The sequence below is a fragment of the Corvus hawaiiensis genome, chromosome 19 (genome assembly GCF_020740725.1).
Source record: "Corvus hawaiiensis isolate bCorHaw1 chromosome 19, bCorHaw1.pri.cur, whole genome shotgun sequence".
In the NCBI taxonomy this organism is placed as follows: Eukaryota; Metazoa; Chordata; class Aves; order Passeriformes; family Corvidae; genus Corvus; species Corvus hawaiiensis.
Window position 1 is genome coordinate 1,636,411 of NC_063231.1, and position 27,815 is coordinate 1,664,225.

At 49.8% G+C, this 27,815-nt stretch overlaps 1 long non-coding RNA gene across 2 annotated transcripts; it reads left to right on the forward strand.

Moving 5' to 3' along the window:
* The first annotated feature begins 4,985 nt into the window (after positions 1-4,985).
* On the forward strand, positions 4,986-24,534 carry LOC125336067. Of its 2 annotated transcripts, XR_007207642.1 has the most exons (5): positions 4,986-5,259; positions 13,719-13,883; positions 14,002-14,179; positions 23,300-23,337; positions 23,715-24,534. It is a non-coding gene; the product is annotated as an uncharacterized LOC125336067 (long non-coding RNA). The 2 variants fall into 2 exon arrangements; XR_007207641.1 differs by lacking the exon at positions 4,986-5,259 and having other exon boundaries at positions 12,937-13,883.
* The last annotated feature ends 3,281 nt before the right edge of the window (positions 24,535-27,815 follow it).

Consider the following 27,815-nt stretch of genomic DNA (forward strand, 5'->3'; position numbering starts at 1 on the left):
AGCCTCGTGGTTCCCTCGCAGCCCAGGATATTCCATGATTCCATGAGTTTATTGCTGTCTCCACCACCAGGGAGACCTGCTGGGCTCTCATCTCCCTAAGGCACAGGTGAACACATCCCTAAATTCGTGCTGAGCTGCTACCTGGGGGTTCTTCTACCCAAACGCTCCGAATGAGCTATTCCTGGGCCTTTAACGCCACCTATCCTTGAGCATGCCCAGGAAAGCAGGTCGCTCCTTATCTGGTGGCTCAGACCCTGCTGCTCCCCGTGGATCAGCTGGATGCCCAACCTCGAGTTTCACTTTGATTCGTTTGTTTTCCTTTTCTTTTCAACTTTATTTTTCTCTCCTCTGCAGTTCATTAGCATCTTCCCTTTCCTTGCTTGCTTTCCCCCCCCCCCCCCCCCCCGCCCCCCCCGCCACCCCCGGCTTTCTTCTGGAACCCAGAAGTATTTCACTGTGGGCTGCCAAATGATTCCTATCTCAGTGAAAAAGAACTTGCTATTTCCTGAAAACCTACCGCTGTTTTCTCTCTCTCTCTGCACCCCCTCAAATCCTTTCTGAGCATTGAAACAAATCCCGGTAACTTGATAAGAAGGCAACGAAAACAGATGGGTTCTGGTTGGCAAAGGTGCATCAAGAAGGGCAGCAGAGTTTGGGAGCTTGGGGATTGTCTCTGCCCAGATCTGGCTTTTAAATCCACCCCCCCTGCCCAAATTTTTGCAGGGGAGAAATGACAAAAGGAGAGGCTCTGGAGTTTTCCACTTGTGTGGGATTTTTGTTGGTATTTTAGACGTTGTTTGGGAGAAAACTCCAGGGTGACAACATTGGGTCAGCACATTTTGATGTTTCCTTGCCAGCTGTGGGTGCCAGGGGTGGCTTTAACCTCACCTCCTGCTCCCACCACCCATCCCACCCACCTGCCCACCCTTCACCCCATAATATTCCAAAAAACCCATGACTTTGGCTGCTAACGCCGATAAAATCCCAATTTAACCCCTGCCCTTTGTCCCAGGAGCTGGGATGGGCACCAACCTCCTCTGGCTGCTGTTCTCAAAGTGCCTCCGGTGCCATGGGGATGTCACTGTGCCAAGGGACACCCGGGTAAGATTTATATTTTATTTTCCACGGGGTTATTTCATGAACTGGAGCTAAAAAGAGAATTGAAACATTCACTTAACGAGGCGATTCTTTTATTAGGCTGATTTTCAAGTGCATTTCACCTTTCAGCACAGGGGAAGTCAGGCTTTTAAGGAGTTTATTTCTTTATGGTGCCTTCATTTCCGAAGGCTTCGCTGGGCTCCGGGGTCGATTTCTGTTTGGTTTGGGACTCGCAGAACCGAGCCTTTGAACCGAGCACTTGTGGGATTAGGAACTCTGTTTGTCAGCTGGGTTTTGGTGTTGCATAACTCACAAATATCCTCCAGCATCCAAGAAAATGGATGAGCTCGGGGTTTTTTCTTCGCCCCTTCCCCCTCTCGAGCCCTCCCCATCTTCGCTGTGATTTTTTTATGGTCCGTGATTGGAAGCAAAAAGTCCAAAAGAGAGAGGAAATCAGGCCTGTCAATAAATGCTAAAAATATTTAGTGTGGCAGCCTCTGTATTTTCTTTTTTGTGAAACACTGATTAATATTCAGTGGTTGAAGGTTAATACCCCATTCATTTTATTCCCTTTACATCCTCTGCACAGCAGTCGCTGCTCCAATTTCGACTCCTAATTCATGCAAATCTGGTTCCAATCAGGATATTAGGGACTCACTGCATAAGCAGGGGGGGAGTTAAAGACAAAAACAAAAAAGCAGGAGAAATCACCCAACTGTTGAAGTTATCTTTGGGGACAAGTCCAGCGCACACACGGACACCCCAAATCCACCACCCTGTCATTGCAGGGTGTTCATTGTGTGTTTCTCTCCTTCCAAACACAGAGGGAACATCCATGGGAGAGTTTTTGGCAGGCTTAGCCACAAGTTTTTGTTTGGATACGGCAGCAGAAGTCTCTGGCCTGGCTTACAAGGGAGCTGGATGATAACAAAACCTCATGCTGAGCTTTAAGCCCAAGGCTCAGTGCAGGGACTGGGTGATCCCAGCTCAGGTGAGGTTCTCAAGCCCGGCTCGGTGCACAAACAATGCAGGAAAAATTATTTTTGTTTCCTTTTTCCCTTGTGTTTCTTTAGCGTGAGTGCAAAGCACTTCCCAGCAGTGCAGTGCCCATTCCCAGCCCCTGGAGTGGATCTTGGATTTTCCACCTCCTTTGGAGGTTCTGTGTGGTCCTGGCGGGGGCTGGGTGTGGGATCTTGGGTCCTGTGAGGAGAATCCCAGTGATCCCAACACCAGGATCCTCCGGAGGGCTGCCCGTCCATCGTCTCCCGCGGGAATATTCTGTGCGGATCCTGAGGAGAACCACCACGGCTGGGGGTTCTCGTGGTGCTGGTCAGAGCAGATGGGCCTCCAGGGAGCAAACTGCCTCAATCCCAGCGCATTTCCCTTGGAAACGGTGCAGGGCTCAGCCTTCCCTACCAGCAATCCTGGGTGGGAGCGTCAGACCCTTCTGCCTGTGCCTCTGGGGGTGAGGCTTGGGGTCCCTCAGGCCCTGCACGGCCAGGAGTGGGCACAGCTTTGCTGCTCTGTGATTTTTCCCAAAATCGGGCTGTTGTGAGAGCCGTGGGGTGGGTCAGCCATCCTCATCCAACGTGGTGGAGTGGAAATTCCCTGCCTGGGCCTTCCCAGTGTCCTTGAGCGTCTCCGTAAAGTGTGAGGGTGGAGAGGAAGGTGGTTAGGATTTGTTTTGGATGGGATTTAAGGAAGAAATGTTTTCTGAGGAGGCTGAGGAGGCCCTGGCACAGTTTTCCCAGAGAAGCTGTGGCTGCCCCATCCCTGGAAGTGTCCAAGGCCAGGTTGGAGCAGCCTGGTCCAGCGGGAGGTGTCCCATGGCTGGGTGGGCTAGACTGGGTGGGTTTTGATGGCTCCTTCCACCCAAACCATCCCTGGGCGGCCTTGGCCAGCGAGCAGGAGGATGTGACCATCCGTGGGCTGCCCTTCAGTGGGAGCGATCCCAGCTGTGTGATCCCGAGTGTGATCCCAGCTGTGCTCCCTTCCTCCAGGAGATGCTGCTCCACATCCTCCTCTGAGGTGGGAGCGTTTCCCCCTCTGTGGCTCGCCGGTGACTCCAACTTTGCAAAACAAGAGCAGGCTCCAGCAGGGCCCTGTCTGGCCAAAATGCAAAACTTCCCCATGGGGCACAAGTGGGCCGTGTTTTTCCGACCAGGGAACAGCGTTAGGCCCCTTTCATCACCTCTCCTCTGCACTTCTTTCAGAAGTGATTTAAATTGGAGGCAATGGTATCGAAGCTCGGACGCTGCGAGCGGGCTCTGAGTCACACCCTGCAGCTCCAGCCTCTCTCTAGAACCGCTTTGCCTGCAGCTCTTGTGCTTTGGTCTATTTTTTTCCCCCCTCAGCATTTGTTCTTTCCACTCTGTGCCACCTCTGGGAAATTTCAGTTCATTTTTTGCCTCGCTATAGGAGAAAGTGCTAGTGACTGCTGAGGGCTCCTTTCCCAATCCTATTCCAAACCCAAGGCTTGCTTCCAGCCCTTCCAAAAACGCGCTGAGCCCTCATCCCCATGTCCATTGCCCAGGAGAACACCCAGCAAATCCCAGAGTGCTCAACAGAAAGGAAAAACCAGCTTGGAAGCCCCTCTGGAAAGGGGCCAAGGAACAATCCCAAGGTGTGTGGGTGAGAATGGCAGCATCGCCCTCGGAGTTGGATGGAGCAGGAGCTGCTCCCACCCTCTCACATCCAGCTGCTGCTTTTCCAGCCCCGGTTTTGAACCAGCTGAAGGAAAACACTTTTGTGGGCAGCAAAAATAGTGCTGGAAAGCTGTGTCTGCTGAGGGTGGGAATTGCTGGGAGTTCCTTGGTGGCTGTGGCTGATGGTTGGGATTGTCACCAAGGAGCGGTGCTTGGGCAGGGTGTGGTGACCCTGCTGTGGCCACACAGAGCCTGGGCACCCCTCAGCCCCAGTCTGGTGGCTCTGAGGGTGCTGCTGAGTGGCCCAGAACAAACAGAGCATTTTGGGGGGCTCCCCCCTGCCTGGGCTTTTCCTCTCCCAGCAGCAGGGTCCCAGCAGCTGCTGCTGCCCCTGAGCAGCCTCACTCTTCCTTTGGGTGCTCCCAGGCTGGTTCTGGAGCCCACGTGGGGATGCTGGAGCAGCCATGGAGCCTCTGGCTGCAGGAATGAGCCTCACGTGGCAGCTGAGGAGCCGCAGGTGGCCCAGGCTGTTTCTGTGCTCTGCTGCTTCTTAGGACCTCATTTCTGCTTGATGACGAGGTGAAACCCGCTGGAGCTTCCTGAGGTTTCTCCAGCGAGCTCTGGGGGTGCTGCTTCCTTCAATCCTGCAGGATGCAGGCTCTGGGAGGAGAAAGGAGCCGGAGATCACCTGCTGAGCCCTCCCTTCCAGGTACTGCCCCCGTCCCTCAGATGCTGCGGGGAAGCGAGGCGATGTTTGATTACATCCCACCCTGCCTGATGTGAAATACTCCCGGATTCACTCGGGATCGGGTGAATCCTGCTCCCCTCCGGGGCCAGGTTTGCCTCCTGCCTGCACGCTGCGAGGCGGGAGCGCTGTAAATCACCCACGTGCTGTCACAGATGGCCCCAGCTTTCCCTGTCAGCTTTGCAGTCGCTTTCCCTCGTGCCCTAATTGAGACCAGAAATCCAATTAGACCCTCATCCCGTCCTTTTTGAAGTCCCTGGCTGCAGCGCCACGGAATGAGAGGATGGACGGGATGCTGGTGACGGGCCCGACTGGTGCTGACATCGCTGCCCAGATGATGAAATGCATTTCTGAGCTGCATCCACGGCGGGGCCCGGGGGGGGCTGAGCCCTGCTGCCCTTGTTGGGGACAGCAGATGTTCCAGCTGCTCCTTTCCCAGCGCCGCTGGAAGTGTTTATTTGCACAGATGCTCCGGGAGAGCGGAGCCGGGACAGACACCGCAGTGAGGCCCCTTTAGGAAACTCCCCCAAAGGTGCTGCGCTACGAGCGCTGCTCCCTCGCTTTAGGGACCCCAAAGCTCTGCTCGAGGCCAGCGGGAAAATTGCTGCTGCTGACTCTGGAAGGAGTCTGCGGTGCCAGGGTGAGGAGCTGGGCATGGCTCGGGCTCAGTCAGCGGCACTGGCGGTTCACTGTCCCCTAAAAAGATAAAAATATAAAATATTGTAGTGCCCTGGCAATCCCTGCCCTTAGAGTTCATCCCGTTCCGTATGGGTATGTCATGCATATTTTTAACATGAATATCTGTGTGTGCAGTGGGTGTACACGTGCAGCGGGCACACATACATTTATATATTTTATATTTATATTTATATTTATATTTATATTTATATTTATATGTATATTTATATGTATATTTCTATTTATATTTACATCTACATTTATATCTATACTTTAATATTCTAATATTTTAATAATGTGATTTATTTTTATATATTTATATTTACATATTTATATTTATATTTAAATTTACATACAACTATGTCTATATCTATATCTATATCTCTATCTCTACTTTAATATTCTAATATTTTAATAATTTCATTTATTTTTATATATTTATATTTACATACTTATATTTATATTTAAATTTACATACATCTATGTCTATATCTATATCTATATCTCTATCTCTACTTTAATATTCTAATATTTTAATAATTTCATTTATTTCTATATATTTACATATTTATATTTATATTTATACTTTAATAGTCTAATATTTTAATAATTTCAATCATTTATCTATGTTTATATTTGCATCTATATATTTATATTTATATCTATATTTATACCTACACTTCAATATTCTAATATTTTAATGATTTCATTAATTTTTATATATTTATTTTTATATTTACAACTATATATTTATATTTATACCTATACTTTAATATTCTAATATTTTAATAATTTAATTTATTATAATATATTTATATATTTATATTTATATTTATATTTATATTTATACTTTAATATTCTAATATTTTAATAATTTCATTTATTTAAATATATTTATATTTATATTTTTAGTTTTTAGTTTTTATTTATATTTTAATTTTTAGTTTTTTATTTTAAGTTTATAGTTATAGTTATTTATTTATAGTTATATATGTTTATATATATTTATATTTATTTATGTATATTTACATTAATTTATATTCATTTCTATTTTTTTTATTCATTTCTATTTCTTTTTATTCCCTTCTATTCGTTTCTATATATTTCGATGGGTTTGTGTGTGCTTGGCGGAGGCTTTGAGGAGATTTGCTGCGTTCCCGGGCGCTGAGATCCCCGCGGCTGTGAGCCCTGGCTGGGCCGTTCCCGATCCTTGAGGGTCCCTTGCACCTCGGGATGTCCCGTGGCTGTGCTTGGGGAATAATCCCGGAGCCGGTGCCCCTGGGTCGGGTGGAAGCGCCGCAGCCGGGGCGGTTTCTGAGCTCAGGGACACCAGGGATGCTCCTGGAAGCTCCACATGGACCAAACCCCACCCCTTGGCTCCTGCGGGATCCCCCTGGGCCTTTGTGCTGCCTCACAGCGGGATCGTGGAGTTATTGATGCTGGCAAAGGTCACATCCAGCAGCAGGCAAACAGCTTCGGGCTTGGCATTTTCCAGGCTGCAGCTGGGTGTGCCACCCCAAATCTGCCAGCCCAGGAGCTGCTGGAGCAGCTCAAATTCCCAGCAGTTCCCTCTCTCCTCTACCTGCCGTAGAAAAACAGGAAAAGGCACCAAATTAGCTCGGCCACTGAACCTCCCCAAAGGCACAGCACGGAGCTGGCGGCACCATTCCATTGGTTTTTCCAAGCACTTGGATTTGGTGTCCCAGGCTGCTGTTGTGGGAGAAACAAGAAGGGAAGGAAATGAAGGGCTGAGATTTAAAGCCCAGGGCCTCCCTTTGCATTGTTATTATCCTCTTCCCATCCTGGAAAAGGACTCAAAAATAGACTCCAAACCCATTTTCCTGCAAGATTAAATTAGCCTGAGGTGATGGCAGGAACAAAACTGTCCAGCTCTTGATGTTCTGTGTTGGGCAAGACAAAATAGTGTTGAATTTGAGAATTTTAGTGTTTGGTGGAGCCGGGATCCAGCCACAGCTCGGCAGGGTTCAGGGATGAGTTTCCATGGGAATGCAGCCGTGGCTGTGTCACATCTCCTGTGGCTTGGCACGTCCCACGCGGTGACACGAGTGCTCCAGCACCACTGAAGTGCTTTTAGGTGGTTCTTGTGTGGCTCTGCTTTTGTCCAACTGAAAAAACCCAACCAAACCTCAAAACCCAACCCCAAAATGTGATAATTGGAGCTGGTTTTGTCCCAGCCATAAATTTCCAGCGTGTTTTCTACAGTGTCCAGAGAGGGAAGGGTATTCCTGTTCCTGGCAGATCAGTGTTGGTGGGAATGATGGGGAGAAGCCCAAAGGGATGAGAAATGGGATGAAGAAAGGGAGAAAATCCCAAATTCTCTGGGAATCTCGGAACCTGTGCAAAAGGAAAAGGCAAAGAAGTAGGGGATTAATTCTGGGCAAGTTTATAAAGGCAATTAAATACAAAATCTAGAAACTCCATCTATTTTAGGGTGGTTTAGGAAGGAAAAATTTGCTCCAGAAGGGCACCGGGAATTTCAAGGGAATGGGAATGAACACAGCCGGCTCCACTGCTCCAACTCATCCCGTAAAGAGGGACCTGTTAAAGTGCAGTTATCCTTCAAAACAGTGGATTTAAAGTGATTTTGGTGGGGCTGGTAGGGCAGACGAGGGGAACGTGGAAGGATTCAGCTTTTATTTTACCCCAAATTGTTTGTTTGTTTCTCTCTCCTGGGCTTCCGTTGTTTCCCAGCCTGTGGATTCCTGATCCTCAGCTGGCAAAATTCCCCATGTGCCTGTGATCCCAGCCTTTCCTTGTTTGCTCCTGGCTCTTCTCCAAACGAGCCTTGCTCCCACTGCCTCCCTCTGGGGATGCTTTAGGTTGGAGCTGTGCACATCCAGGATTTCAACAGAACCTCAAGGCTTGGTTTTTGGGAAGGAAAAAAAGGATTGGAGCCAGTGAGAGGGTAGGAAATGGGGAAAGGGTGGGAAATGTGGAAGGGTGGCAGATGGACCTCAGGGTGGTGCTGGGTTTGGTTGCTTGAGGCTGATGCAGCTTCCCCCTCCTGCTGGTGGGGCTGGTCCCCACCACCAATCCCTCTGGAGCAGATCCCAAACTCCCTGGATCCAAACTGGGATCAAACGCTGTCTCCCACAGCTGCCAGCTCCTCACACAGCTTTGGGCAAAGTGACCAGCCCGGAGTGGAGGCCCTCAGGAAGGCCAAGTCCTTCTTTAGCCTTTCAATTAACTCCTGATCCCTCTGCTCCCATAAAATCCCGGCTGCAGCTGTCCCTTTCTGTGTGTTCCCACTGGAAGCACCTCGCTGAGGATCTGCCTGTGTGGTTTGGGCTCAGCCTGGGCCGTGCTGGTGGCCACACCTCTGGGCAAAGCACACGGAATTGCAAAGTTTCCTTTCTTCCCCCCTTGTCCTCCCGTTTCACGTCAGACCAGCAGACGCCCGTCACCGTCCTCAGCTCCGGGCTCTGATGCAAACTTTTTCCACCTGGCCGAGTCAGGCCTTCAAATATATAAATAAATAGGGAAAGGAAAGGGGAAAAAAAAAGGAAAAAAAAAAAAAAGAGATCTTTTTAGAGGTATTTTTAAAGCCATGACACAGAGGAGGGTGACACACTCGCTGCTCTCCGTGGGTGGGAGCAGGGCTGCTTCGTGTTGTTCTTGTCCCGGGGCCCAGCATTACAAGCGGCCACCTCATTACGGGGTCTGATAATGGTGTGGGGCTGGGGGGGTGCAGGTGGGTGCTGGGGAGGGTTTGGGGGTGGGTGCTCAGCTGGTGCGGGTGGTGCAGCGGTGCTTTGGGCCTCTGAGCATCGCTGGGATGGGGGGCTCCCAGTTAGGGACATTTTATTGCCTTGTTCATCCTGTTCTGCTCAGGCACTGCTGCAGTTCCGCCTTCCCACGTGCACGTATCCGTCCTCAGGTGGGGGTTCTGGGGATGGAATGAAGGTGGGATGGAAGTGGGATGGAGCTGGGCTGGAGCTGGGATGGAGGGAGGTGGGATGGAGGTGGCAGAGGCCAATGCTGGCCAACGCCTGCCGGCCTCATCCATGACCTCGTGGTTTTGTAGCCCCATAAAAGGCAGCTGACAGAGGTTCCAGGAGAGGCACCAGGAGAGGTTCTGACTTTGGAGGCTCCAACGGAGCTGGGAGGAGCCGGCCTCGTCTCCTGGCGCCGGGGAGGGACAGCCAGGCTGGGATTCCCGACTGTCCGAGGGCAGGAGCCGGGCACTGCCCCAGCCCTGGCCCGGCCCTGGCAGCAGCTCCTGGCGCTGCCCTTGGAGACTCTGTGCAATGCCTGGAAGGGGCTGTGGAGCACCTTCCCTGGGTTTGCAGGGAGGTTGAGGCCAGCTGAGGCCCCAGCACGCTGGGCAGAGCTGGTGCAAAGCTGGTGTAAAGCTGGAGTAAAGCAGTAGAGTCTGGTCCACAGCTGGTCTCCCACCCTGGCCTCTCCTTCTTGCTTCGACTCGCTGTTCCCTGGCTCTTCCCACCATATCCACTCCCACATTCCGTTCCTGGTCAGTCCCTGGACACCTGCACTGGGCCCAGCTCCCTTCCCACACCCAGCCCCCTCAGGGATGGCGGTCACCAGCTCTGGAGGCCTCGGAGGGACCATGACAGGGATGGATGGCACCAGGATGGGCACAGGAACAACTCCTGGAGATCCCTTGGATCTTTCAGATCTGGGCAGGGGCAGAGCTGAGGATGCACCAGGCATTCCTGGTTTTATTGGGACCACCGTACGCTGTCTATTCCCAGTTTTCCTTGGGACATCCATGGAAAATTTGCTCTCACAAACGCACTCTGGGGTGAAGGTTTGGTGTTGGAATCAGGGGTGCTCCCTCTTAACAAGACTTGGTGGCCAGCTCAGAAACCAGGGAAGTGTCTTCCTCATCCCAAAGCAGAGGCAGTGAGGAAAAGCTGCTTGGAAAAAGGAGAATTAACTTTTAAAATAAGTTTAATGGATGTAAAAAAAAGAACAATTCCCTTTGGAAATGTTCGACTCAGGTTTGCTCTGTAAGGTTGGAAACAGGAGGGGATTTGTCTTTTGGCCCATTTCAGTGGGAGAGACGGGGAAACCACCTGTGAACCAATGGGGTGTGGGATGTGCTGCTCCATTCCCTGTGTCCATGGGGCAGCTCCGTGGGCCTGGCAAACCGGGAAAGGAAGGGCAGAGCCAAGCCCTGAGCTCTGCCTCTCTCCCACTCAGCTCTGCGGTGCTCTCGTGCCTTGATCCCCCACCACGACCAATGGATCCTGGCCCTGTTTTTATGGGGACTCCCCACCGAGGCAGACGCCAGTTAAAAAGGTTACTGCCCAGCTGCGAGAGAGGCAGACAGGGTAACAGCTCGATGGCGGGGTGACCTCATATCTCATATTTATTGACTAAATGTGGCTTGAACTAGTCACCACCAGTAAAATAAACCACAGCCCTGAGTGCTGCAGGAATATTCCATGGCACACACACTCCCAGGTCCTCGTCACTCTCTTGCTTTCGCTTGGAATTACAAAAAAAAAAGGAAAAAAAAGGAAAAAAAAGAGGTAAAACCCTCGTTACTAATCTCATTTCTTTTACAAGGTGGGTCCTGCAGAAACCCTTTCAGTGCGGGGTTGGTTTTTCCTCTGAGGAGAGCTGGGAGTCTCTCTGGGTTGGCTCTGGTGGAGATGGGGCAATGAAAGCTCTGGATTATTTTTGTGACAAAGCTTGATTGGATTAGGATGGACATGTCAGGCTTTAACAAGATCTGGGGACAGGCAGCCTTTTTGTGTCCATGTAACACTTGCTGTCTCAGGGAAGAGAAATCTGTGAAAAATCAGGAGGCTGCCTTAGGTTCTGTCTGCCTGAAGAGCTTTTTTTGGTATAAAGTGATGAATTTCTTGCTTCTGCTGTGAATTAAACCCATCCAGCATCGGAGATGCTTTTCTGAGCATCTCCACCTGAAGGCAGGGACAGCACCCAGCAGGGATGGGGGAAAAGTAGGAAAAGCTTTTCCAGCTTTAGGCTGTATCTGTCTAGATCCTTATGTGGTGATGCACTGAGAATCTGTGGAAAATCCTGGAATATTGGCTTTAATACCCAGCGCCAGGTGCACGATTCAAGCATTGGAAGGGGCTGCCCAGGGCATGGAGGAGTCCCCATCTGTGGAGGGATTTAGGTGTAGATGTGGCACTTGGGGACGTGGTTTAATGGTGGCCTTGGCAGTGCTGGGGGGTTGTTGGACTCCATGGTCTTAAAGGCCTTTTCCAACTGGAATGATTTTATGATTTCTGTGCTTTGAGTGGTCTCTCCCCTTCAGCATAAAGTGAGAGAAAACCGTGGCACAAACACTTGGAATGAGCGTTTCTGATTCTGCTTCAGCCAGGAAGGAGAAATTCCGTTTGTCCCATCCCTGGCACCCCAATTCCTCTCGGAATCCCTGTCCTGATGCAGCCTCTGCCCTTCCCACCAGCCCTGGCTGCTCTGAGCGCACCCAGCATCACCTTCTCCATCCCCCAAAACCTCCATCCAAGTGCCCATTTCTCAATCCCTCACGACCCAAACCCCTGCAGAGCGCTGTGAACAGTCTGCCTCGTGGTTTATTAGCTCAGGGCTGCTGATAGATCCACAGGGAGCCTGGACCACGAGGGGAGTTTGGGCTGGAAAAGCCGCCGCGCGTCGCAGGTGCTGCCGAACGGGGTGCCCTGCATCACCTTTCTGGTCACAGCTCCTGGTGCTGTGTTTCCCTTTGGAGATTTACGTGCACGTGGAGGGGGTGTGGAAAGTCTTGAAAAAAAGAGGAATTGGCACGGGGATGGGATGCAGATGTTCCAGCTGTGAGCCCGTGTCAGCACAGAGCCGAGCAGCTCTTTGTGGCTGCCCCACCGTGCAGTCCCGCTGCAGAAATCTCCCTCACCCAGCAACTTCTCAGCTAAACTCGTAAAAGAAACTCAGAATTCCAGGCCTGAGTGGGAATGGTTATCGGGATGTTCCCAGGGATGTGCAGCAGCGGCACCTTGGCTGCTCAGAAGTCATCTTGGCCGTGTCACCTGGGATCTTATCCTAATTATTATCATGTGACTTATTTTCCCAAGCTAACATATAGATAACGAGGATCAGGGAAAGGAGAGGGAACGGCTTCGTTAATGCTCTGTAGGGATGATGATCCCAGCTTCTGGCTGGGGGGAGCTTTGCCAGCAGAGAGTAGAAAAATTGGATTTCTGGGGCCGAGACATTCCCTCTTTCCTCTCTTTTTTAGGCAGGAATGAATAATTGTGTGTCCTCCTGTCTGTGATGATATTTTGGTAGGTGACCAAGGCTTGCAGAGGTTGCTGGGGTGGTTTTGGGCCATGTCCTGGCTGTCCCAGGTCTTCAGCACCACAAAGCCACCCCTGGGCTGGGGCCACCACCCACCCTCGGGTTTGGGGCTGGAGCCGTCGTGTTCCACGGGTTCCACCTGAGGCCATAAATCAGCGCGGGGCTGGATTAAAGCTCAGCTTGGATTCCCTGGCAGTTCTGCTGTTTGCACTGAACCTTGCAGAGGTTTGGATGTGAGCTGGAGATTTATGGGTATTTGCAGAGCCCACGGTTCCAGGTCACAGCTTGGACTGAGGCATTTCCAGGGAATCATTGCTTCCCTCGGCGTCTTTGGTGGCCTCGTCTGGAGCGAGGCTTTGCGAGGAAAATGCGCCCAGGGCTTATCTCCCTGCTGAGTCCCCTTGTGAGGGGTGAGAGGCTGGGTAAAACAGCCCAAAAATGCTGATACAAACATTGCCCAGGAAAAATGGGATGTGTCCTTTATTGTGGCTCCGTGTGGGAGCCTTGATGGAATAATCCTGGGCAGCTCATGAGGGGAAAACGAAAATTGGGGTGGAATCTAGGGTTTATTTTCCTTTTCTGATCCCAAAACATGCAAACAGGAGCTACAGAAACCCCAGCTCTGCATCCAAAGAACCGGGCTGAGACGATACTGGTGATATTTCCCAAAAATCCCATGCCAGGGCAATCCCTCCCTCAGGAAAGGAGACTGGAATGCCCTGTTGGACACAGCTGCCATCTGAGCCACCTCCTGCTGTCCCTGCTGCCATGTGCCAGCCCACGGACACATCCCTACGTGCACAGGCACACGTGTTCTCAGCCCAGCCTATCCCAAATCCGCTCTGGGATTGGAGCCGGAGCCATAACAATATGGCAGTAAAAAATAATGAAATGCCATCATAAAAAAAAAAGATGTGGAAAAGCAATTCTTTATTTATACCTTGGGAACTAGGAATAATACACCTGTTTCGTGGGGGTGGCTGGCACAAAGCTGGCATTGCAGAGTGGTACTTAATAATTTTTTACCACACTTTATAGGCTCTTTCCTGCAATTAATGCTAAATAAAATCAACATTTCTCCAACTGGAGTTTCTGGCTCTCATTAACTCCCTTTTGGCCATTCAGCATCTCCTTCCCTCTCAGTATCTTTTCTTGTTTTGTGTTTCTCTTGTACATTTTTCTTTGCTCTTCTCCTCTCGTGAGCTCTGCTGGCAGCTTCAAAGCACAGGAGCTGGTTTTAATGGAATTAGCTGAGATTAGGTGCAGGATCCTTCCTTCTCCAGGTGGAACAGAGGCTCCTACCAAGGGAAGGATGATTCCAGAGCCATGAGAAGGGGAGGCAGCAGCTGGAAGGGCAACAAAGCAGCTTGAACCATGAAAAAACCTATGGAAAACCTGATGGATGGCCACGGAAGAGGAAGGCTGGAAATTTAGACTCATCCTCCCAGGTGAACATATAAATGAAGGAATGTGTGAAGCAAAATGTTGTTGATGGTGCTGGGAGGTGATTTTGGGACAAAAAAATTAATTAATTCAGTCCTGAATTAATTGGCTTTGTTTGTTTAGGAAGGAGAAACTTCCAAGAATGAGAAGTTCTCAGTGGGGAAGTGTTGGTGCAGCTCTCAGCAGACGGGAATCCTCTTCCCACATTTTCCCTCCCTCCTCGAAATTCCAGCTGATTTCAAACGATGGGATTTCAACACTTGCCAGGGGATGACAATCCCTGCAGCAACACTGGCAACAGGTAGGAGGGAAATTCTGAAGGAATAGAAATCTTCTTTCGGGTCCATTTTAGGATTTCACGTCTTTATATTAAAAATATCAGGTGGAAATGCCCCCAGGTTGGTTGATTCTTTCTCTGTTACTCCACTTGATCAGGACCCGAATAACACCTCTTAATTCCCACCCCAAAAAGAGAAGAGGGAGAGTTTTTTGCTTTATGAATCCCTCCCTTTTGTTTTTTAAATTGCACATTTTCTGGCTTTACTTTCCATTCTCTTAAAGAAAGAGAAAAAAAACCCTCCTGACTTTTCACACAAATATTTTGGATTAAAAACTCCGCCTCTTAAAATCTCCTGTCTCAAAATGTGTGGATTTATTACTAATAGCACTGAAATTATTTCATATATTTAATATTTATTCAAGTAGATAAAGTGAGCTGGGAGAGTATTAAAAAGGCAGGAATTTCCCTGTGCCGGTGAACTCCAGGTGAGAAAGCAGCAGGAGAGGAGCAGCCCAAGGATGAGCACGCAGAGCCTGAACCCAGCATCTCCAGGGAATTTGGGATGGTGTGGGGAGCCCTTCCCAGCCTCTCCTGAGTTCCATCCAGAGAGTTTTTCCTTCTTGTCCTGGGTTGCAGTGTATTCTATTCCCATCCTCATGAGCTGTTGAAATCAGGAGGGGCAGTGTCTCCTTGCCTCCTCCCCCCAGACCATCTTTCTGTTCACGGCCCATCATTGTCCATGACTCAGAGATAACTCCCTCCGGACCATCTTCTGTTAATGAGCCTAATCAACACTTGGCCTCATGACTCATTACCCCATTGTGAGATGCTCCACCCAGAGGGAGGAACCAAGCATCCCATCGAGGATATAATCTGGGATTCTGAACACCAGCAACAACCCTTCCACTGGATTTCCAGAGGACAGGAGCTACACAGCCACCACTGGACCTTCTGAGGAAGAGCAGACCCTTTTCTACAGGATCACCGCTTCAGAGGGCTGCAGCCACCGTTCTACCAGACTGCTACCACCACCCTGACTAACCGGGTGTCAGGTTGCATCTTGACTCTGTCAGTTTGAACCAGTGTTTTCCTTGAGTTTTTCCTTTTCTTTAATTTCCCCATTAAATTGTTATTCTGACTTGGTGCCTCCCACTGGTTTGTTTTCAAACTAGTACACTTCTTTAATCAGGAGCAGTTGCTCACAGGCCTCGGGTGGCGGGAGGGCTTTATCTGCCATCCCACTCCGCTGGGGGAAATGGGACCCGCATGGGATCTGCTGAGGGATGAAATCCAGGGGGATTACTGGGGAGGAGAGAGGCCACGAGGAGTGGGAAGCTGTGCCTGCTGCCGAGAGCCTTCTCCCTCTCTCCCTCTCCCCTCCCAGCCCCAGCTCCGTGATGAGAAGGCGCTGTCAGGAATCTGAGATTTATGTGGATCACGGCGCGGCCAGACCTGGCATCAGAGAATTGGATGCACGTGTGGCTCCTGCGGGATGATCCGTGGGCAAGCTCACGGCACTGAAACACGATGGAGGCTCTGGAGGCTCTGGCTTGGATCTTTTCCCATTTTTTCATCCATTACCTGCTGGCAGCTCCTCATGGATGGTGCTGGCACCTCCAGGGCTCCTGGGTGCTCCTTTTGGATGGTTCCTCCACGGGCAGTGGCTCAGGAGTGCCTGGGTGGTGCCCTGTGGTGGCAGGTGACCAGGGACTCCTCCTTGACCACAGATGAGCCACACCAGGCTCCCCTGGTCATTCCCACATCGGGCATTCCCACATTGATCATTCCCAGGTCAATCCTTCCCCTTCGCTCCATGAAACGCTTTCCATTTGTCCCTTGCTGAATTGTCCCTGTGAGTTTTTTCAGGCCCTCACTCCAATTTTTTGAAGCTCAGACTAAAGGCCTGATTTTGGCAGTGTTTTTAGGAATTTTCTTCCTTGGATTCCGCTGGAGTTTCCCCATCTCCAGCACGGGGCTGACCCTTAATTGCCCATTTGCAGCGCATTTCCACACACGTGGCTGGGAAGTGCTGCGTGAAAAACCCAGGCATTGTTACTATGAAACCTTCAGGAACAAAATTAATGGATTCATAAACTCCAGAGTCACTAAACCAAACCTGATGTGGATGGAAGAGCCCAGAGCTGAGCAAACCTTGAGCAAACCCAGATTTTCCCGAGGAAACACAAACTGGCTTTAATCAGCAGGGCCAAATCACTTTTGTTTCCTGAGGTTTCTTTTCCCCTCCTGTCCCCTTTTCAATGTTGGGAATTGCAGGAGAGCCCTTTGGCCTGAAGTGAAGAGGGGAACGCTGCCCATCTCTTCATGAAGATTTTAAAAAACAACAACAAACTGCTCTGTTTGGCCTGGCCAGCTCTCGAGCTGCTCTCAGGATCTCAGCCAGCCTTTCTCAACATGATCCCGTGGTTAAAGCACTGCTGGTTGTCCCTAGGTTTGGGATCCCTTGGGTTTATCCCCACCAGAAGGTGAGAGAGGCTTCACCATCACCTCCCTTCCTTTTTTTTCCTTCTGCCTCCCCAACGCTTCTCTCTTGCAGGTTGGCATCGAATTCCTGACAGGAAATATTCCAGGTGGTAAATCCCTGTGGTGGGATTCATTGAGGGCAAGGAAAATGGAACTTCCCTTCTCACTTTGCTTTCCTCACACCAAATCCAAGCCCCTCTCTGGGGTGAAGAAGGTGGAAGCTTCAGTCCAGGAGGAAAAGCTGGGAGAAAGTGATCCTTGCTAAGGAACACCTCGTTTTTAGGGTGTTTAGGGAAAGCTCTGACGCCTGCTCACGAGTTCGTGGCAAGTACTAAATTTAGTGCCACGGCTGCAGCGCCGTGTGTGGGGGAGGACTTTCGGATGACGCACGGATCAGCCTCATTCCTTATGGGAAACTTCCAGCCTGTGCCACTTTCACTGTCTGGAACAAATGAGCACCTCCTGCTGATGCCATCAGCCCATGGGAGCAGCAGCCAGAGCTGGAGATGTTCTTGGAAGCCGTAGGAGTGTGGGATTGTGTAACCCGCTGGCAAAGGTGTGTGTATCTCTCAATCTGTTGTATCCTGCTCCAGGTTTAGGTCCAGATCAGCAACAGGATTTAGTCACCCAGCTCTCGGTAATTCCTTTGGAATGTTGATGTGCAATTACATCTTGTCCTCAGCTGAGTCCATCCTTTTTAATTTATCACTGGCAAAGACCGAGCAGAAAAACTTGGAGTAACTTTTGAGCAGCTGCCGGTTCCTGGGGGTGCTCAGACCTTCAGTTTTCAGCTCAGTTGACCAATTTATGAATTCTAAATGTGCTGATCTTGCACCCAGATCTAAGCCAGACATAAAAATGGCACTGTCACTGCACTGTCACCAAGGGCTTCCAAATGGGAGGGGCAGAGCCCTGAAGAAATTCCCTTCTAATGTGGGTTGAGATGGTGACAGTGACCCAGGAAAGCTGGAAAGCTCCAGATTCTTTGGCCAGGTGAGATGTCCCACTGATCTTGGAGGGTCTCGCACTTGGGTGAGACTCGGAGTCCCCTCGGCCCAAGGGATGAGTGCGTGGCTGGATTCTCTTCAGGAGATCCATCCAGGGCTCTTGGACCACTGCAAATTGGGGAATTGTTGAGGTTGGAAAAGACCTCTAAGATCATCAAGTCCAACCATCAAATGCTTTACAGAACTGTAAAATATTTTTAGCAACCTCACTTAAACCACTCCCTCTGATGCAAATCAGTTAAAACATGACCATGACATAGAACAACCAGGTAAGAGACCACAGTGTACTGGTTTATACTGGTTTATACTGGTTTATATTGGTTTTGAGGGCAGTTTTATTGCCTGTTCAGTGGTGAATGCTGAGGGCACCATGGCAGCTCTGGGACTGTTTTTTGGGAGCTGAGGATGACGAAGCCCCAGGGATAACTGGATTTTCGGATGATGTTCCCATGGCCTCACTCGCAGGTGTTCTCCAGATGAACTCATGGAGTGCAGCATCATCAGCACCACCAGATACAATTCCTTGAGGCTCTGGTGGCATCACCCAGGGATTTGTCCCAGCTCAAGTCCCCACACGCCTCATCCAGCGTGACTTGGGCGTTACTCACCGTGTTTATTTTCCGTCCAACCCCTGGCGCACAGAACCAGCTGTGCCAGCTCCCAGATCCATCTGAACAGCATGGAACGGACTTCCCATGGGCTTGATATGTGAGCTCATGGAAGTCCTTCCCAAAAGCTGGAATTAGGGGTGGCCACACCCGCCTTGCACAGGTTGGGCTCGCCAAGGCTTGTTGGGCTCTGAACCCCTGGTAGCCGGAACTGTTTCATCCATGAGGAGCCAAATCCATGGATGGAGACTGCTGGCAGGCTGTGGGATCACACAGAACAGTCCTGACAGCCGGCTGGGTGCTGCTCTCCCATCCCATCCCATCCCATCCCATCCCATCCCATCCCATCCCATCCCATCCCATCCCATCCCATCCCACATTCCCATCTCCTCCTCCCAACCATGGGCTTGGAGGTGACTGCCATGAAATATTCCTGGAGGGAAAGCACCCTTTGCACAATTCCTTTGGCCAGGAGTATTTTCTGTTCCATAAAAAATCAGTCTCTCCAAATAGAATAAAATTTCCTTTTCCCATTGCTGTGGCTTCCAGCAGCATAAACAGGAATGGATCCTTTTTTTAGGTTCTTCTTTAGGTTCTTGTTTGGTGGAATGACAAAAGAAAATTGTAAAGAGTTCGAAGCATCTGGGAAAAATTTTCACGTGTTAAAAGAAAAAATTCAAATTGGAAGGATATTTCCAAGACAACATGGGAGAATGGAATATCTGGGAAAATTTTCACTTGTTAAAAAAAAATCCTTCCGTTTGGAAGGACTTTTGCAAGAGAATATGGGAAAATGGAATATCTGCTCCACCTGAAAAGGAATTGCCTCTTTAATTGACAAGAGGCAGAGAGGAAACTCTTCTTGTTTAAACTCAGCCCAAACCTGCAGCTCATAAACTTCTTGTCAATCCCACGCTTGTGGTTCCTTTTTGCTTTTCATCTTCCAGTCTGGTTTTTATCCCTCTTTTGTCATTCCCAACTCCGTTTCTGTCCCATGGAGGTGGTTGGATTTTCAAATCTTGGGTCATCTTGCATCCAGAATCTGTGTCCTTGCACCAAAGCATCCCAGATTTATTTGGATATTTCAGAAGCTGTAGCTTTCTTTGCTCCAGGTCACCCAGAATTTTGGGCTGGTCCAAGCTGGAATTGCCCATTTCCAGGTGAGATATCCCAGGAGATCCAGACAAAACTCCCACAGCCTTCAGAAGATGATGAGGACGCTTCCACTTAAAGTCTTAGAAGTGGAAACAAATCCTGCATTTCCTTGAAATCGATTTTTTAAACTCTGCCTTTCCAGAAAAAAAAGAAAATAAAGGTAGGGATGAGGCAGAGCAGGATGTTAAATACCCAGCCTACGTCAGCCAGGAGCTTGCTCCTAATCAGCCCATCCACCTGGAATTCCCAGGGGCAAGGAAGGAGCCTGTGGGAACAGGTTGGGACAGAGCGGAGCCGTCCTGGAGCGGAGCTGCCACCCAACCGCAGGGCTGGAAAAGTGCCTTGGGAGCCACTTGTGAAACGTGTCCTGTGTGATCCAGCGGCCCAGGAGTGGGATGGAAATGCTCATTCCATGAAAATCCCCCTCCTCACCGTGGCACGTTTATTATCCCAACTGACTCGCAGCACCCGGCGCTGAATTCCCGCTTGGAAATGGGATCGGCACTGGGAATTTTCCACTTCAGGACAGACTTTATAATAAATAATTTCAGAAATCATAAATAGCAGCAGGATTAGATCACTGGAGCTCAGGAACTCGCTTGAGTTTAAAGAATGGTGTGGAAACGAGGATTTTTTTGGATGCTGCATCCTTCACCCCCTGTCTGTGCTACTCTCCTGCCATAACTCAATTATTGCTCAGAAGAACTTCTGCTTGGTCCAAAAAAAAAGGAGAAAAACCCCAATTATAATAAATCCACTGCAGTGTTTTCCATAAAGTTGGCCAATAACGAAGCAAAGAGCAGGGAAAAAAAGGTAGATATTGAATTCTTACTAAAACTTGGCGAGAAATAACCTTTTATTGTCGACTTTTTTTCATTTCCATGCCCAACTTGGCTGCTTGGGCCAAACTCCGTGCCAAGTTTCTCTCGTGTGTTCTTTCCCTGTGTGTTCAAAACACTTCAAAAGCTGCCCCCCAAAGGGTTCTGTGGAGGTTTTGCATGGACAAGGCTGGAGGAGCCTGGATTTGAGGGTGAACATGATGGAGTTTTATGGATATTTATGGATAGTTTTGGCTTGTGCTTTTTTCTGGCTTTTTTTCTTCCCCCTGCCCTGTCCCCCACCATGGCAAGGTCTCCAGAGGGGCTGTGCTGACAGATGCAGCTGGAGACGGCCACGTGATGTTAACATAAACTCCTCTGGCAGCTTGGAGAGGCACCAGGAATGGCTCTGGGAATTTTTTGGCTCTGCTTGGTGCCCGCGGTGGCATCTGCCAGGCGCCCTCAGCTCTGCGTGGCCACAGCCCTGGCCCTGCAGGCTGGGACACCCTAAAAGGGTCCCGTTGTGTCTGGGCACACCCAGGGTTTTTAATCTCCAAAAAAAAAGCCCAAACCGAATGGTTTTGGGCTAATAAGCCACCCCCCAAACCAGTTCCTGCCATTCTGGCTCATCGGCGTCACCCAGCCACCGCTTGCGTGACGTTGGGGTTGCGATAAAATAAATCTGCTTCTCTCTTTATGCTTTAAAGGTCTTTTCTCTTGGATTCCCTCACTGAAAGCATCACTTTGCAACGAATATAAAGACCAAGTCTCACTAATTTTCTCTTTTGCAATAATTTCATTTTAAAGAGGAAAAAAAATTGATTTAAAAGTTTGATCCCACTCTTCTCGTGTTGTGCACTTTCAGTCTGCGCTGCTCTGCGTTTGCCTCAGAGATGTTTAATTTCTCTCTTTTTCCTGTTCTGTTTCACTGCATGTTTTGGTTTTTCTGAAGCCCCGCAATGTTGTTTTTGGGGTGAGTTGCTGTGGTGTTACCTGAAATAATCTGAAATATTGCAGGCACAAAGACAACACTGAAGTGAGGACAAGTCTGGCCCATCTTTTATTTCCTTTTTGTATTTTGCCCTATAAGAAGGTAAAACTTTTGGACTCCCTGATGCTGCAACTGCTCATAAATCCATTTAATTTCATTCTGCGGCAGCACGCGAATGCAGCTCCAACACAGAAGTATCAGCTCTCCTTTTGAATGGAATTAAAAGCTAAAAAAGGAAATAAAAGTGCCATTTCCAAACCTTGCCCAGTTTTCTCTCAGCGTCTTGTGACAGCAGAAACATCTTCTGAAACCCAACCCCAAATGATTTAGGGGTGAAAGTGGCACGACGGAGGAGCCCGGGTTGGCCACGCGTGGCAGGAGGTGATGGAGACAACTGGGAGATGGGGTCTTTGCCTTTTTGGGATTGCCCCGTTCCCACAGGCCTGTTTTCCCTCTGCTGGCGATGGATTTGCTCTCCCTTAGCATTTTTCGCTCTGCTCTGTGCCCTGCTGGAGTCTGTGGGGTCATCAAATGTGGGGCAGAGCGGGGAGGCCTCAGAAGAGAAGTGACGGAGCCCAAACGGAGCGAGGGGAGGAGAGGGAAGGTCGTGCTCGGCACGGCGCTCCCAGATGGCTCATTATGGGACCATGTGGCACAATCCAGGCTCATCCCAGTCTGTTCTCCTGCCATGAAACCCTCCCGGGGCTGCTGAGCTCCCGAGAGGCTCCGGCTGCGCTCTGGGTGACGTTCACACGTCGCTGACCCCGCAGAAACCTCGGAATCGTGGCAGTTTCAAGGCTGGTGCTGTAAATTAAAAGTTTCAGTGCAAAGCTCGAGGTGGGGTGGAGATCCAACCAACTCTTTGGAATTTTCCAGGTCCCTCAACCCCGACTCCCCAGGTTTCCAGATGATTCCAGAGGGCAGAGGGACATTCTGGGGGTGTCACCTTGCAGGAGTGAAAGCAAATCACCAAAAACTCTTCCCTATGGATCACTCCTTCCCTTTCCCCTGCTCAGGGATCCCACAGAAAGGCCGAATCAAGGGACTGAAGGATTTATACTGGAAACAGATCCCCACGGATCAGGGCTTGAACAACACCTCCATCCCCGCCTGACCTTTCACAGTCTCCATTTCCTGCCCAACGACTCCAAGGAAAATAGAGCAGCTCCTTGGTATTCCATGGAAATCTGCTCCAAACTTGTCAAAACACCCCCCCCACGCCCCTCAGCTGCCGGGGACAAGACCTCTGCAGTAGTTTCCAGAGCCCCTGTGCAATTACTCCCATTTGAAATTAGCTTTAATTGGCGCGTGTGAGCCACAGAAACATTGCCCCGCTCTCCGAGCGAGACCCCGTGATTAAGAGTCACCCCCTAATTGCAGCTTTGCTGGGGGGCTGTGCTGGGTCAGCTGTGGGGGGAGCGAGGGCAGCAGAGGGTGCTGGGTGCTGAGAGTGGAGGTGGCACTGCACATCAATTAGGGGCCATCAATTAGGGGGGGGACGCTTTGGGGTGCAAACTTTGGAGGGGATTTAATTACCCGGCCAGATGTTTTAATGCCAGCTCCTCGCCCGCTGCCCTGCCTGCAAACCCTGAACTGGTGGAGATCCTGAGATTAAAAAATCCCTGTCTACAATTTAGAGTGCATTTGTTGGGTTGTTGGGGGATTTTCTGCAGGATTTGAGCATCCTTTTGCCACCAGAGAGACGATCCAGGTAAGTTTTTAACCCTTTTAATGAATTTAATTACCTGGCCAGACGTTTTAATCCCAGCTTCTCGCCCCCTCCCCTGCCTGCAGACACTGCCTTGGTGGAGTTCTTGAGATGAAAAAGTCTTTTGTAGAATTTAGAGTGAACTCATTGAGTTATGGGCTTGGGTTTTTTTTTCAGGAATTGAGCATCCTTTTGCCCTCAGAGAGATGATTCAGGTAAACTTTTATAGCTTTTAGGGGATTTCATCACCTGGCCAGATGGTTCGATCCCAGCTCCTTGGCCCCTCGCCTGCCTGCAAACCCTCCTTGAGATTAAAAAATCCCTTTGTACAATTTAGAATGAATTTGTTGAATTTTTTTGGGTTTTTTTTCAGGATTTGAGCATCCTTGTGCTACCAGAGAGACGATTCAGGTAAACATTTAGTTTTTAGTGAATTTTAATTATCTCACCAGATGTTTTAATCCTAGCTTCTCATCCCCTGCCCTGCCAGCCAACGCTGCACTGGTGGAGATTCTGACATTAAAAAGTCTTTTGTAGAGTTCAGAATGAACTCGTTGAGTTACGGAGTTTTTCTGCAGGGATTGAGCATCCTTTTGCCATCAGAGAGATGATCCAGGTAAACTTTAAACCTTTTAATGAACTTAATTACTTGGCCAGGTGTTTTAATCCCAGCTCCTCGCCCCCTCCCCTGCCTGCAAACCCTGAACCAGTGGAGATTCTGAGATGAAAAAGTCTTTTGCAGAATTTAGAATGAACTTGTTGAGTTTTTCCTGGGGTTTTTTTTGCAGGAATTGAGCATCCTTTTGCCATCAGGGAGACGATATTGGCTCATTTGGGACTCTTGTGGTGGGATTGCACTGAATGAGAATGAGCAGGGGGGTCAGGGAGGGTGCAAGACTGGCGAGGAAGAGCTGAGCTGGTGTGAAACGCTCCGAGCCGATGCCAACTGCCAGCCCCGTGCCAGCAGCTCCTGTCAGGAGCATCCCGGATGCTGCAGCAGATTTTCCAGGGTTTTTTTGCGGATTGACCCAATGTTCCTGTTGGCACAAAGCCATGGAAGAGCAGCTAAAAGCGGCGCCGCTGAACAATCCTGATCTGCTCCAGATTCGAGAGAGAAAGAAAATCTGTGCACCCAGGAGAGGGGAAAATGGGGAATGAGCTCTGCCTGCAGATCCGTGAGAGCACCTTCTAGTGGGGAAGGAACCTGGCAGCACCAGGAGGAGTTTCCCTGTCATTCCTGGCCTGTGGTTTGGACTTGGTGGGAAATCCGGGTGTGCACGTGCCTGGAAAAATCCCATTTTTTGACAATTTAAAGCCCTGAGCAAACCCACAACCCAAACCAGGGGAGGCTCCGACTGTTCTTTGTCACCGCTCCAGCTGGATGGATTTTATTTTTCAACAATTCATCCCGTTCCCAGTCGCTTTTGTTCCCTTCTGGCCTCGTCCTGCTCCCAGGTGGGAGAACGCTCCCAGCTTTTCCAGGCACGGGCTCCAGGGATGGGAGCAGCCAAGCAAACAACGAACCAAGGCTGTTTAGGAAGGTTCAGCACGTGGAGAGGAGCCCAAGTTTTCCATGTAAAGGCCTGAACGGGACAAGCGTGACGTGAAACACATGGAAAATATGGAAAATGTGGAATAAGTCATAAAATTATAAATAAAACAAATACAATAAAACGGGAATGCAGTTTTACCCGTAATGATTTGTGTTCCTAGTAACCCAAAACTCCCTCACCTTTGGAAAATTGTGTGTTTTTCAAGGGGGAGCTGCCTGCAGGTACCGGGAGCTTGGCTCAGGGAAGGGCTGGAGCATTCCCAGGAAAGCTGCCCCCCGCTCAAGCCCTGCCTCTGACAGTGACTCGCATCGTGATGTCAGGAAAAATCACTTCATCAAGCCGTGCTTGGAGTTACAGCAGGAATTTTGGCCAGGAATGAATCTTGGCTTGTTCTGGGGAGAGAGATTTGCCTGAGGGGTGAGCCAGGAGGGCTTGGATTTTCCCTGGATTTTCTTGGTTGCTCCTGAGTGTGCTCTCCCCGTGATGCTGCGGGTGCTGGTGGGATGGGGACTCCAGGGAACACTGGCAGGTCTGGATTTCATATTTTGGGGTGGCCTGCAAATCCCTACTTCTGTCAAACACTTGTGCAGAGACTCCTTAAACTCCAGGATCTTTCCAGTTCCAGGGAGGAATTCACAAAATCTAACTCTGAAAAGGAAATAAAAATGGTTTGTCTGCTTTGTGGCACTTTGAAACAAGGGGACCTCGATGACCTTAAAGGTCTTTTCCAACCTTCATGACTCCATGATGCTCCATCCATAGCTAGAGTTGAAGGATAGATAACCTCATCAAATTAATGACATTTATTTGTAATTAATTTGAGGCCTTTTGTGGCCCAAGGACCAACAGGGCACCTGTAGGAAAAGCCAGTAGGACATAAGGAGTGATGGAGCTGAGCTTGGCTCCTCTGATCCTTTATCCCAATTAATTAAGGGCCAATTAAGATATGCTCTGTTGGGAAAGGCTTTGTCACAAGCTGGGAATGGGGTTTAAATCCCTGACTTTCAGCTAGAGGAATTTCTATCCAAGTGGGATCATTAAGAAGGGCAGGAGAAGCCTGGAGGGGTGTCCAGAGTCATCGGGAGAAGGAAAGTAAAAGCCGAATTATATGAAATTACAGAATCATGGAATCATGGAACGGTTTGGGTGGGAAGGGACCTTGAAAATCATCTCATTCCATGGGCAGGGACACCTTCCACTATCCCAGGTTGCTCTGGGCACTTCCAGGGATCCAGGGGCAGCCACAGCTTTCCCGGGAATTCTATTCCAGGGTGCCCCACCCTCCCGGGGAACAATTTCCTCCCTGAAGTCCCATCCACAGCTTGGAAAAGTTCCCTTTGCTACCGGCATGATTCCTTTTGCTGTGCAGGCACCAAGAGGCAAAGCAGGGCAGGAAGAGCAGAAGCACCCATGGATCACTGCTGTTACTCCAGCGGAAGGAGCTGAATTCCCATTTCCCTGCGTTTTTAGGGCCGATGTGGCCCTGCCTGGCCGGTGATGGTGCAAAATCCCTGCGTGTGCCAGGCCTGGGAGCTGTCAGTGCAGGAGCTGGGGCCTTTGCCAGGGAAATCAGCTCGTCCCCTTTGTTTATTGTGCGGAATCCCGATAAAAGAAAGCCTCGGGAAGGGGGAAAAATCCCTGTTTGTGGTGTGAAATGAATGTTCCCGTCTGGGCTCCGGGAGGCAGCCGGGAGGAGCGGCTGGGCTGTCCCTGCTCCACAAATCCGAGTGATTGTGCTGCATCCCGGGCTTTGCTGGGAGAGGGCCAGCCCCCCTGGGTCCCCCCAAGAGACCCCTGTTATGGGAATTTTGAGGCGTCACCTGCTGGGCAGAGGAGGATGGGAATGCTCCCCACTGTGATTCCTGGAAAAGGCAGGCCCATGGAAGTGGGATTTGCAAACCAGCATTGCCCCAGAATTCCGAAAAGATCCCAATCTCCTGTTTTTCTGCTGGAAAGGTGCTGCACGTTGGAGCTGTTCCTGGATCCGAGGTGGCTTTGTCTGTGGAAAATCAGCAGGAAAGGCTCCAACAAAATGGAATGGAATGGCTTTTCCTTTTTCCTGTTTCCTTTCCCCCTTTTTCCTTTCCTTTCCTTTCCTTTCCTTTCCTTTCCTTTCCTTTCCTTTCCTTTCCTTTCCTTTCCTTTCCTTTCCTTTCCTTTCCTTTCCTTTCCTTTCCTTTCCTTTCCTTTCCTTTCCTTTCCTTTCCTTTCCTTCCCTTCCCTTCCCTTCCCTTCCCTTCCCTTCCCTTCCCTTCCCTTCCCTTCCCTTCTTCCTTTTTCCCTTTTCCTCTTCCTTTTTCCCTTCCACTTCCTCTTCCTCTTCCCATTCCTCCTTCCCTTCCTCTCCCTTCCCCTCCCTGTAATCAAAGCACACGCCCCACCCGGAGCTAATTAAACATCAGCCTAATTTGAATTGAAATGGATGATTCAGGGCAGTCCTTCCACCCCAAACCCCAGAGCTTTTGGCAGTGCCCGCGGAGGGAAAGGGGCACGGGAGGGAGGGCAGGGTCAGCAGAACAGTTTGTGGATATTTCTGTCAGGATGCAAAGAGTTTTTATCAAACAAAAGGAGCTGGTTAGGAGGGAAAAAAGAATTCCGGTTCATTCTGGGCAAATTTAGGGGATTCCAGTTGCTCATTAAGCTAATTGCAGCAGAGTTTGTCTCAGTGACAAAAGCAGAGCTCTTGCCTCACCCCAGACTCTGAGCTAAGCCCTGGCTGGGCCCAGCCTTGCACTCCACAATAATTCAGGAAAAATCCATTTGCCTGTGATTTAGTTACAATTTTTCAAAATCCCCTGCTTTTCTTTTTTTGCTTTTCCTTTATTTCCCTCTCTTTTTGCCCTCCCCCGCCGATCCCTCCTGCTCCTTCCCCTCTGGATTTATGGGTCAGGAACCCTCCAGGTTGTCCTGATGGATTAAGCAGAGACAAGTTGTGGCGAGTAAATTAAAAATGAAGGAGTTGCAGCTGTTGGAATAAACTCGGGGCCAGAGGAGCTAAAACACTTCCCACCCTCGAGGGACTGGAAATAAACTCCCCAAGTGCAGGAATAAAGGGAGCTCGAGGGAGGGCTGCTGTGCTGAAGGACGGAGGGAGAATCCAGCACCTCCGGGTGGGATCCCCTGGATCCCTGGCAGTGCCCAAGGCCAGGCTGGACGGGGCTTGGAGCACCCTGGGATAGTGGGAGGTGTCCCTGCCCATGGGATGGTGGCACTGGATGGCCTTTGAGGTCCTTCCAATCCAAACCATTCCATAATTCCATAATTCTAGAATTCATGGAACCAAATTTCCGCTTGGGCTGTTGGGCAGAATTATTCCTCCCCCCCAATTCAGGGATT